Here is a 12650-nt window from a genome sequence, read left to right as displayed (position 1 = left end):
GGGCTCATGCCCTAAAATGGGGTGGCAAATGATAGTAATCCAATTGTCAGACAATGAGAAAACACAAGAAAATCATAGGAGCTGAGAGAGCATGGAATTTCTAGTTTCACAACACTTTTCTTCTCAATTTTGGAGGCTTATGGATGGTCTCAACTGTAGGAAATTTCAATCATCAGGTGGGTCACATAACATATGAGTTAAAGAGAACCACACTTACAAGAAATGGACCAAAATCCACGTTCAACGTAAACTCATGCCCCACCAAATAACCATACTGACCAACCTAGCTCTCCCCACTGTCCATTACAAGTGGGACCCACCTGATGAGCGACCCACCTTCACAAGAAAAACCAATGCATCGCTTGTTTTGGCTGATCAGGAACTAAACTCGATGATAAACTAAGCACAATATTTCCAATGAAGTCAATTAGTGAGTTGGGTAAAGTCCAAAACTCATATCATTGATCCTGGTTTCCTCCGATCTCTAATCTCCAACACTCTTTGCTTCCTTTCCTTGAAATCTCCTTCTTCTCTAATTCTCTTTGTTGTTGGCCGATTGATCGTCGACCATTGCAGGAGAGAAATGGCCATGGAAACCTTAGGTTCTATAATCCTCCAAGCAGGAAAATACCTCTGTGGCTTCATATTCTCCAAGGCCACCATATTCATCAAATTCTGATCTAACGTGGAAGAACTCGACCGGTACATGAAACGACTTGTGAATCTGAAAACCACCATAAATAAAGAGCTTGAATCCACCGATAAAGAAGGGAGGCTACCAACTGCGGAAGTTAAAGAGTGGCTGAAAGATGTCGAAGAAATCTAGATCAAAGTGAATTTGACAGAGGAAGAAGTCACAGCAAATGAAGAAAATCTAAGTGGGTGTGGGCTAAATTGTTGTATGCGATATAGATTGAGCAAAGAAGCGGTGGAAAAGCTCGTGGATGTGAAAGAAGCTATAGATTCAGCTAGTTTTCCAATGGGGATGGTGGTGAGGAATCCCCGAGCGGTTGAGGAGATCCCGGTTGCACCAATCATGGGTCAAAGAGCGGCACTTGATACACTAGAACGGATTTTGGAGCTTGTGGTGGATGAACGAGTCGGATAAATTGGGATGTGGGGTATGGGAGGAGTAGGCAAGACTACTCTAGTAAAAAACTTGAACAACAAGCTTGAATGCTCTTCCTCAGCTCAAGCTTTCGATGTTATCATATGGGTAACGGTATCAAAGGACTCAGACATGAAGAGGGTTCAATTGCAGGTCGCTAAAAGATTGAACGTGAGGATGAGAAGGGGAGAAACCATATAGGAACTTGCTATTCGGTTGTTCGCAGAATTGAAGGGGAAGAAATTCCTCTTGATTCTCGATGATGTCTGGGAGAAAATCGATCTGGATGAATTGGTTATACCACATGGGGAAGGTCACAAAGGTTTTAAGATCATATTGACCACTCGATCTCTCGATGTGTGTAGGGGGATGAAGATGGATAAAGACATCAGAGTGGAAGTTCTTAGCGACGAAGAAGCTTGGATGCTGTTTTGCCAAAACGCAGGAGACATGACTGATTTGGACAGGGTAGGAGATCTTGCAAGAGTTGTTGCTAGAGAATGTAGCAGTCCGCCACTGGCGATCATCACCGTAGGGAGGGCTATGAGGGGGAAGACAAGGATCGAGTTGTGGAAGCATGCTTTGGAAGAACTGCGAAGCTCAGTCCCAGACATCAGAGGGATATCAACCATGAACTATATGGATGGAAGGCCCAAGGCCCACAATTAAGATAAAAATAGGTGGCCACATACATATATCCCTCATAATGGGTCATAAGAAAAAAAGGGTCTAATGCTACATTCAACAACATGGGCTCCAAGAGGGGAATTAAGGCCTAAGGCCCAATTCCCAATGGCCATAGAATTTCATAGATTAAGTTGGACTTGGTGGGCAGCCTGCGTACACAATGTATAGTCTAAAAAATAAGTTTAAGTTTAGATGAAATTGGCCCCACTACATCAGCCCAATAACTAGCAATTTAAGTGGGCAACCAAGGGCCCAATATCATCCTTATCTCAGCCCACAAGTCCATTAAAGTGGTGGAAGTCAGCCCAATGTATGGCAGGGCCAAGTTGGGACGTCCCTGCCCCTTTTGGGCCCACTGGATGTCCCAAAAATCTGATCTTAAGATGTGGTCCTCATATGATTACTAAAGGTGACCCAAAAGAATGCACTAATTAAACCCAAGGATTATAAAATATAGGCATGCAACACGTACACAAGTTCTCAATAAGGCGGGCCTCACATCCAATAAAGTTTCAGCCATAACAATATACATTTAAAGCCGCTTGATAAGCTTTCAGCTCACTCAACTTCCTAGACCTGCTAAAGCCTAGAAATTAGTCAACTATGTGGGAATGATCTCATGAAGGCCAACAATACTCACAGGGGACCCCACCAGATGGAGGGTGTGTATACATCATGAAAAAGATCAAGTGGACCTGCTACTAGATTATGAGTCCAGCAGCAATCCAAGGCAGAGAGTGCCTCCAAGATCGGGCATTCCAAGGCTTGGATGACCTGGACCAAACATATGTTAAGGTAGGCTCCACGTACATCCACATTGAATCTCAAATAAATGACCTATAGTCTATGGTGGGCCTTAAACCACCCATAGAGAAACTCATGGGCCTATCTTAGGATCACCCAGGATGACATCCAACCTCAACTGGTTCCCAAGAGGTAGCCCGCTTCTAATCAAATACTGATCAAGGCCTAAGGCCTAAACCAATCATGGGCCTAGTGGGCAAACATACAAAGCCCAACTCATAAGCAATATGGTGGGCCCATAGGCAATTTTTGGGCCCAACCATGAAGATCATAAACCCACATATTGTGGTGGGCCTAATGGGCAGCCCATTATTCCAACATATGGGTAATCCTTATATTTAAAACAAGTAAGTTGAGCGTCACATCTCAGCCCAAGTATGGGTTTATTTTAATGGAGAAAATCGATCTGGATGAATTGGGTATGCCACATGGGGAAGGTCACAAAGGTTTTAAGATCATATTGACCACTCGATCTCTCGATGTGCATATGGGGATGAAGACGGGTAAAGACATCAGAGTGGAAGTTCTTAGAGACGAAGAAGCTTGGATGTTGTTTTGCCAAAACGCAGGAGACATGATTGATTTGGACAGGGTAGGAGATCTTGCAAGAGCTGTTGCTAGAGAATGTAGCGGTCTGCCACTGGCGATCATCACCGTAGGGAGGGCTATGGGGGGGAAGACAAGGATCGAGTTGTGGAAGCATGCTTTGGAAGAACTGCGAAGTTCAGTCCCAGACATCAGAGGGATATAAAAGGAGGTCTTTTCTCCATTGAAGTGGAGTTACGGCTCATTACAAGGTAAGAACATCAAACCATGCTTCTTGTATTGCTCTTTACTCCCTGAAGACTACTCTATCGAAGCAAGCAAACTTGTACAATACTAGATAGTCGAGGGATTAATCGATGAGAGGCAGAATTTCAAAGCAGCATCAAATAGGGGGATTGCCTTGATTGAAAATCTCAAGGACTCATGCCTGTTGGACAAAGGCACACACGAGGGGACTGTAAAGATGCATGACATTGTCCGAGATGTTGCTATCTGGATAGCATCCTCACTCAAAGATGGAAGCAAGTTCTTTGTTCAATCCGATATGGGACTGAATCAGCTGCCAGAGGAAGGCATGTGGGAATCGACGAAGAGAGCTTCATTCATCCAAAACAAGAAAAGAAGGTTGCCAGATCGCGTGGTGGGATGCTCTAAGCTATCAACTTTGCATTTACAAAACAATCCTATTAAAGAAATCCTGGATGGATTCTTTACAGGGTTGCAAGAACTTACAGTCTTGAATTTAAGTGAGACTTTCATAAGATCGTTGCCACTTTCTCTTACAGAACTGCGACAGCTTCGTGCACTTTTTCTAAGAGATTGTACTTTTCTAGCAGAGTTACCGCCAATGGGACAATTCACGGAACTCCAAACACTTGATCTCTCTGGCACCCAAATCAGCGAACTGCCCAGTGAGAAAGCAATTGTATCTATCTCGCACGCTCAATTTAGAAAGTATTAAGGCCAGTACAGTATCAAGGCTGTCGAGTTTGGAGGTATTCGATGTGTCTTTGAGTGCTTACACCTGGGATGTCAAACAGAAGGCTGATGAGGGAAGATCGACAATTGAGGAACTGTCGTCTCTCAGGTTTTTGTTTGTTCTTTACATCAGGATACACAGCATTGCTTGTCTTGCCTTAGATTTCAGTTGGTTGAAACGGTTGAGAAGATTCCACATATGCATTGGTCCAAGAACCTATGTTTCAGAATACTCGCCAATGTGGACCAATGAAAGAAGCATAATTATGAGTGGCATTGATCTCTCAGCGGAAGGGGCCGATGCATTGTTGAGCAGCACAAGTGCACTAGTGTTGGGTTCATGTAAGGGCCTAAACAGCATATCTGGAGTAGTTCAGAAGAGCAATTTCAATCTAGCAACCCTAAAATCAGTTCGGATTGAGGGTTGTCATAGGATCACCAGTGTAATAAAAGGAGAAGATGTACACGGTAGCATATTACCAAATTTGGAGGAACTGGACTTGCATTTGCTCAGGAACTTGACTTGCATTTGGGAAGGAGTGGTTCCTAATGGAGAAAGTCCCAGGAAATTAAGGGCATTGCGAGTGGGTGGTTGTCCATTGAGTAGTCTTATTGCTTATGATCTTCTTCCGCAGCTGGAAAACCTTGAAGAGATCAAGGTAAGCTCCTGTTATAACATGCAGGCAATATTCGAAGAAAAGGAGGCGGTTGAAGTAACGAAACTTAATGGAGAAAGCCTTGGGAAATTAAGAACCATAAAAGTGGACCATTGTGTGCTGTCGAAAAGTCTCATCTCCTATGATCTTCTTCGGCAATTAAAGAACCTTGAAGAGATTGAAGTAAGAAACTGTTCTCAGATGGAGGAGATAATCACAAGTGAGGAGGTGGTGGATGGACAAGCATTGGATATCATCAAGGAAGAGGGAAATGCAATTCCAAGGCTAGGGATTTTGAAACTCTTTAGCCTAAAAGTGAGTGATTGCCCACTGTTACAAAAGGATTCTCAGTTTGTCGCTCATCCCAGGTTCTTGGAAGATCGTCGCAGGTTCTTATTTCCAAATGGGGAATGAAACACATACACTTCTAAGTATGATACTTAGACTTCTTGTCGTTAGGCCCCTGCAGTCATGTGTCATCACCCAGAAGTCACAGCACTCAGATGGATCCTACCCCCAATCGGAGGACTCTTGAGGAATATAAATGGCAGTTAGAAAAAAGTTCAGCCCATGTCTGTTCACAGTAGCACATGAGAGTGCGACTTGGCTGCAACCCTAGAACGAGCGATGTGGGTGGAACCCTGACCCTAGGGCCCACCTAGATGTATGCATTGTATTTGTTGACACCATCTATCCGTTTTTCCATCTTATTTTAGGGCATGGTCCCAAAAATGAAGCAGATACAAATTTCAGGTGGACCACACAACAGGAAAGAGTGCTCATTGAACGCCCCCCATTAAAAACTTCCTAGGGTTCACCACAATTTTTATTGACCATCCAACATGTTGATAACATCACACAAACCTGGATGAAAGGAAAAATAAATATCAGCTTGATCCAAAACTTTTGTGGCCCACAAAAGGTTTTTAATGGTCAATAATCACTCTTTCCTGTGGTGTGGTCCACCTGAAGTTTTTATCAGCTTCATTTTTTGGACCATACCCTAAAATAAATCAGAAAACAGATGGACAGCATGTATATACAACGCATACATCGAGGTAGACCCTAGGGTCTGGGTCACACCCACAGGAAAGTGTATCAGGATAAGCTATTTAAGCATTGTGAAATTCATTTGGGAGATTTATTTTTACTTAGTTTCTTTGCTTATTTGTTTAGATAAATCTTCAATTTTGTTTTCCACTATTTTTATTCCCTGTAATAGTTTCTTAAGTTCTTATACATTGTACCTCATTGGATAAAAGATAGGAAATGTATTAAGTTGCGCTTTTGATGTACGGTACTGTCAACCTCATTCTATCCATGGATGGGCATGATATTTCAGCCGGATTATCTATAAGACAGTGGGTCCACTTGATAAACGGATTAGATTGCTTGTGGAAAAGGTGCATGTGGGGTATGCAGACATTTCGAGAAGAAAAAAAGAAATCACATGCAATTGATATATGGTACAATAGGGAATTTCACCTTCAAATTCAATGAAGATTTTCAAAGAATCTTTTTTAATTTAACCATGGTAATGAAATTTGTTTTGATTTAGTAGAAGAGAGATTTCCTATTTGCACCACACAAACAGTTGTATGTGATAATTTCTATTGGAGTATGAGGTAAAAGATGTGGCCTTTAATAAATCAAGGCTCCAATACAAAACCCTTTTGCATCTTCCAAATCATTCCCGCAGGAGATACAGACCGATTTTTTTTTTTATCCTTCAATAAAAAGATTCATTCTCTTTGTTAAAAAATAGGAGGCAGAACCCATTCTTCTATGGAATTGAATACCTCATTCAAGAATTTTACTGATCAATCCATAGGAAGTGGTAGAAAAGGCAAACCTCTTATGCTACATTAGATCTATCTTGGTTATTGATAGAGTGAATAAATCTACCATTTCTTAAAATCTCTATTTTGATTCAACTAGTGGATATTATACAATCCTATGATTAATGGACATTTGAATGGTTTAACTTAAGTTGCTTATATGCCACTTGTATGCTTTCTTAGTGCATATGTTTATATGTGTCGACCACCATACCCTGCCTGCGTATCAAAGTTTTTCTCTTGCATAATATATTAAGCTCTTCAGTTCTAGTGGACTGATGGTTCAGCACCTAGATCACTCTACTGGCTAGGACAAAATCTCCTAGACAGGACAATCCTAGTGGATCGATGGTTCAACCCAGATCACTCTGCTGGGTGGGACAAGTGTCATTGAGATTTTGAAAATCTCGCGAAATACACTAAACCATTTCATCGCAAGATTTTTAAAAATATTAGTAGATTTTAAAATAGGGATTTTTACCACAAAATTCCTCCCAAACCCAATGACTCTATAACTGAAATTTAGTTGTTTTTGAGTGGTGATATTCCCATAATGCACACTGTGCAGCTCTTTCTTTAGAATGTGGTAAAGTGGAGAAATGTGGGGCCCATATGATGATAATTTTATGATATTTAACCCGTCCATTGATGTACTCTGCCATGATGTTCAAAAGAACCAAAAATTTAGTCAATATAAGCATAATGTGTGTCCCACCATAATAAATAATATACACCAATCAAAAACATCAAAATGCATGTGTGGTCCATCTACGGTTTCAATCAGAAAGATTTTCAGTTCATGTGATTATTACGGTTGAGTGTGTCTACTTGACAGGCTGGATCTCAAACAAAAACCATTTGGGCCCCAGATTTTCCTAATTATATTACTTTTAGGGTATATTCATTTTTCCAATTACCCTAGTAAATGAATGAAATGGGTAATGATTATTATTTTGTTTACTTGTTTGGTGATGTCAGTCACATTTGATCACAACAAGGTTCTTCCATTATTTGTTTTAGCAATGTAAAATTGTGCAGACTGAGATTTCATGAAGGTAAAATTGCAGTGACCTCTCTCCATTTAGATTTATGTGCCTAATACTTGTCTAAACAGATAATGGGAAATGATAGCGATGGTCCACTTACATGAACCAACAGGCCCAAAGCAAAACAATAAACGAGGGTACTTGTAATTTCCTTCTCAAAAAGCACTAGTAGGTATTTTGATTTGTAGCGGAATCCCTTGGTAAATTTGGGATTTATGAGGATTTTTTCCGTTAAATAATAATAATAATAATAATAAATAAATAAATAAATAAATAAATAACGCCATCAAAATATTTAAATCTCCCAAGAAATTGCTGAGATGAAGATTTGTGACTATCATTGTTGAAAGTGAGAAACAGGATAAGTGAGGTTTCCAATTTATTTTGTATGTAAAGATTTTTAAAAAAATTGGATAGTTTTACCAGCCAAGTCTTTTACTTCTTCTTCTTCTTCTTCTTCTTTTAGACATTTAAACAATCACTTGTCATGCGGTCCCAGTCTTCACTCTTCTGCAGGTCTCTTCAATCAAGTCACACCTTTTACCCCCCTACCTTTTCAACTGCTGCTTACACGTACACTGCAGAGTACTAAATCTCGTTGAGGCCAAACGTCGAACAAATGGTGTGCATCATCTTCTACGCGATAAAACTAGAGAGCACGAAGAAACATTATTTTTTTTTTTTTTAAACACACGCACACACACCCCGCACACTCACGCTAGTGGAATTTCACCACCTATGGGTTCTCGAACCCTTGACCGGGAGTTGAAACTCCTGAGAGTCTACCAACCGAGCAAGAGTAAGGACCCAGCACGAAGAAACTAGCGTGATGAGGAAGGAACACAATACGAATATGTAAGCGTGTCAATGTGGCACATGAAAGCAGTATCCAAGCCATTCATCAGGGGCCTCATCAGGTAGGCCAGGCGTTGAGGAAGCGTTCATTAAAATCATTGGGATTAAACGGAATGTGGAAGACGAAACTTCCAAAGTGAAATGCAGAGTGCAGACATGCGAATGCACATCTTGATACTTGCGTATGCATTCCTTATTCAAACTGTTCGAACGGTGGGGATGAGATCTGATGCATCATAACACAACAAATCACCGCAAAAGGATCAGCACGACTTGTGGTCAGAAAATTGACGGTTGGAATAAAACAATCCAATGGTCCAAAATCAACAGACAAATGCACATATCAATATGAGGCTACGATCGTCCAATCCGTTTTCTTTAGGAACATAGTCCATCTACTGTGTGGCCCACCATTCGGACGATTAGGATCGTGCCACTTGTACAGTAGCAGCATATCTATGCATCATTGGTCATATCATACTAGCCTATCAAATGGCCGCATTTTTTCGGATGGGGATTGCATGGTGACCCAACTCTGTGGGCCCACTGTGATGTATGTGTTTTATACACACCGTCCATCCGCTCTTCAAGCTCATTTTAAAGCATGGCTCAAGTGAAACAGTGACGATTGAAGGCCTGCTTTTCCAGGTCCGTGTGAGTTTATGCAGGTTGGATGGCGAGTAACTTTAATGTGGGCCCTGGAAAGGTTGTCACTAATCTTACGGTTTTTTTTTTTTTTCCTGTGGTGTGGTCCAATTCAGCATTGGATCTACGGCTTTTTCTGGCTGATGCCGTACCATGAGCGGGCAAAAACAGATGAACGGCATGGATAAAACACAAACATTACAGTGGGCCCCACTCTCTTTTATGGTTATTCAGTGGCCCCGCATGCACCCCAACTGCCCTACCCACACCTCAAGAAGTTTGTTGCGCCGGCGCATTTTAGGTTAGTAATAAGCTATGAAGCCAGCAAGCTTCCTGGCTGCTTCAAAACCGCTGCGCACTAGCACGCTCAGTAGTTTTGAAGTTGGGCTATTCCTTTGAAACCAAAAGTCACCTGATTGATGAAGATTCGAACTGAACTCGCCCATCTTTTTTGGATATAGGGACACAAGAACCGATCTGAGTAATCAATTGCTTTTATCACATCCTCAAAATAGATGTGTGAGTATGCATGTGTATGTGTGAGTATACATCTCGTTCATTTTGGTCCCGCGGTCCTATGAATCAAATTTCGTCGACCTGCGACCATCGGGTAGTGTTTGCAGTCATCCTTGAGTTTGGTCACGAAGACCCACCCGGATTGACCCAAGACCTATGTCATTACGACCGCATCGTCACCGTGGTTCCAACACCGCGTCTCATGCGTAAATCCGACGTATGCATCAAAAGTTGTAGGCCGCACATTATTTGGGTCATTGATCACGATGTGGGACCCACTTGGTGCTTGTGCACGTTTTCCTAGGTGGACCCACCCTAGTTCCATCATTTCCTATGAGAGCTATCATTACTTATAGCTATCTAGTCAACTCTCTTACAAGCCATCATGGATTTTCTTCCCAAAAAGGTCATCATGAGCTTTCTTCCCAAAAAGCAATGATTTCCCTACATTGCAATGATGAGTTCTCTACAACACTCCATCTTCTTCTCATATCCTTCATTTTCTCTCCTCTAGCAACCCAAGAGAAAGCCCTTGACGTTCCCTATATTCCAGCAACTCCAGCCCATTTTCTCTCAAAAACGTCCTAATCTAACCTTTGAAAAGTAATCTCAACCATAGATCTATAACCCTTGGAGCTTAAGGAGCTTGGAGATAGGAGAATCTTGAAAATCCATTAAGGTGGGTGCACTTAGCTTAAGATTTTCTAATTTTCTTGTGGTAGATTCTCCTTCATCTCATCCTTAGAATCTTATGGGGCCTATCAAGTGATGATGAAGGTACCCCATGTCTCCATGATCGAGGCCAATGGTCCATTCCTTTGCATGCAAGTTCCATAGATGGGTCATTCTCTATGGACCTCATCACGGCTTTTTTCCTTTGATGCATGTCCTTTACGGGTCATCTAGACCATAGATTTAGGTAAGAAAGGCATTCCCACCATTTGATTGATTCTTAACTACATGCATGTGTCAAATCTAGATTTTATATGATCCAATGGATGACATGAATGTGTTGTGATGAATGGAGGATCTCAATATTGGCGGAGATCCTCTCTTGTGGCCAGACATTCATTTTTTCCTTATTTTATCTTTCATTTCTAATGTGTGTGGCCCACTTGGGGGCCCTAGAATATCCAGACCGTCTACGCAAGGTGGACGCCCATGGTTGTCCATTCCTTGGACGCTGGCACCCTAATTGCTCAATATCGAATGCATGCAATGGGTTTTATGAAGGGGAATTGATCTGGATGTTTGTGGGGCCCACTAAGGTGGACCACAACACTGATTTCATGGGGAGATTCCCCTTATGTTGGTTCCCATGCTCAGTCCATTTCATATACATGTTGCTGTCCAGAAATTTTCTGGACAGTTGCTGGATGGTTTTTGGGTCAGGATTATGAACTGATAAGAGGGATGTTTCACCCCCATTGATAGATGATTCTTAGAGGTGTGGACCCCACCTTGATGTGTGTTGAATCCCACCTCCATCCGCCCTTGATTGATCACCCAAAAAGGTGGGCCAAGAAGGTTGGTCAGTCGAGATTTTCTGGACTGTCCAGCCACTTTGCATGTTGTAAAAACATAAATATCAGCTTGTTTCTGAAATGGTGGGCTACCTTTGTGGACCCCACCTTGTTGTATACTTGTACAGGGATGTTGGCCCTATGATTTCCCAAATTTTGGCAGATCTGGGCCCACTCTAATAGGGTGCACAAGTCAGGGGCAGCAACATTATTTCAGCATGAATTATTTCAGGACCTTGCTGTCCATAATTTGTGCGAATTAAATAAAATATTTATACTAACTTAAAAATTATAAAAATTTTTAGAGAGGTGGCCCACCCATGGTAGGACCCACCTACAAAATTTAGGGGTCAATGGACACTTGTACACACCATGGTGGTGGCTGGACCGACCCAGTATATTGTGGCGTCCAGATCAGGCAGTATCTCAAGACAGATTGTTTTCTTAAAATAAATTAAAATATATCTACTTGTCCAAAAATTCTAAAATTTTGTGGAGGTGTGATCCACCCATGGTAGAACCCACTTACCAATTTTTGGGGCCAACGGACCCCTGTGCACACCGTGGTAAGGGCTAGACTGGCCCACCACGTTGGGACATCCATGTCAGTCCAATTTTATGGACAAACTGCTTTATTTAAATTAATTAAAATATTTTTAGATGTACAAAAATCTTGAAATTTTGTTGGGGTGTGGCCCACTCATGGAAATATGACCCTGTAAAATTTCAGAGCCATCGGGAGCTTGAACTGCCCGTGGTGCAGCCTGGATTGGCCCACCAGGCAGGGATGCCCAGGCCGGGGCGTCCAGCCTTGGGTGGCTGTCCAGTCTGCTTTGTGGGCCCACCTAAACGTGTTGTATATCCCATCATCCATCCATGTGGGGTCCTTAAGGGACTTGATCATCTTCTCCTTCGTTGGTTTCCAATTGGGGCCCATTTAGATGAGATTCTGGGCTAAATACCTGGGCCCATAGGGCTGCCTACACTTGAGGCATCCTTGTCTTGGGCCGCTGCTGGGCCTGCACTCCAACGGCACGGCTCACTTGATATATGAGTTATATGGCCCACTAAATTTAAGGAGGATTTAAGTTAGTTATTTTATTATTTTAATTTTATTTTTGGGCTTAATTAGTGCATGATTAAATGCTCATTCCAATTGGATTCTTCTTGGGCTAGTCTTCTAGTTAATTAATAGGCCTTATAACTTTGATTGGGCCAGAACTTTTGATAGGCCCGTTGGACCCTTGGGTCTTATATTTACTATGTCATTGTGATAGGTCTTATGGGCTAAATACTCAAGTAGTTGGCCCCTTGCTTGCCCACTACAATAAGTCCATACTTGGGCCGAGATGTAAAGCCCAACTTACTTATGTTAAATATAAGGATTTCTCATATGTTGGGATAATGGGCTACCCATTAGGGCCACCATAATGAGTGAACCCATGACC

The 12650-nt window shown here is 41.9% G+C and overlaps 1 pseudogene; it reads left to right on the top strand.

The window, feature by feature from the left end:
* Positions 1-399: 399 nt before the first annotated feature.
* Positions 400-5193, top strand: LOC131220149 (disease resistance protein At4g27190-like; annotated as a pseudogene).
* Positions 5194-12650: the final 7457 nt, after the last annotated feature.

The sequence above is a fragment of the Magnolia sinica genome, chromosome 12, assembly GCF_029962835.1.
Source record: "Magnolia sinica isolate HGM2019 chromosome 12, MsV1, whole genome shotgun sequence".
NCBI lineage: Eukaryota > Viridiplantae > Streptophyta > Magnoliopsida > Magnoliales > Magnoliaceae > Magnolia > Magnolia sinica.
The sequence above is the reverse complement of the archived record's forward strand: the minus strand, read 5'-3'. Positions and strand labels throughout refer to the sequence as shown.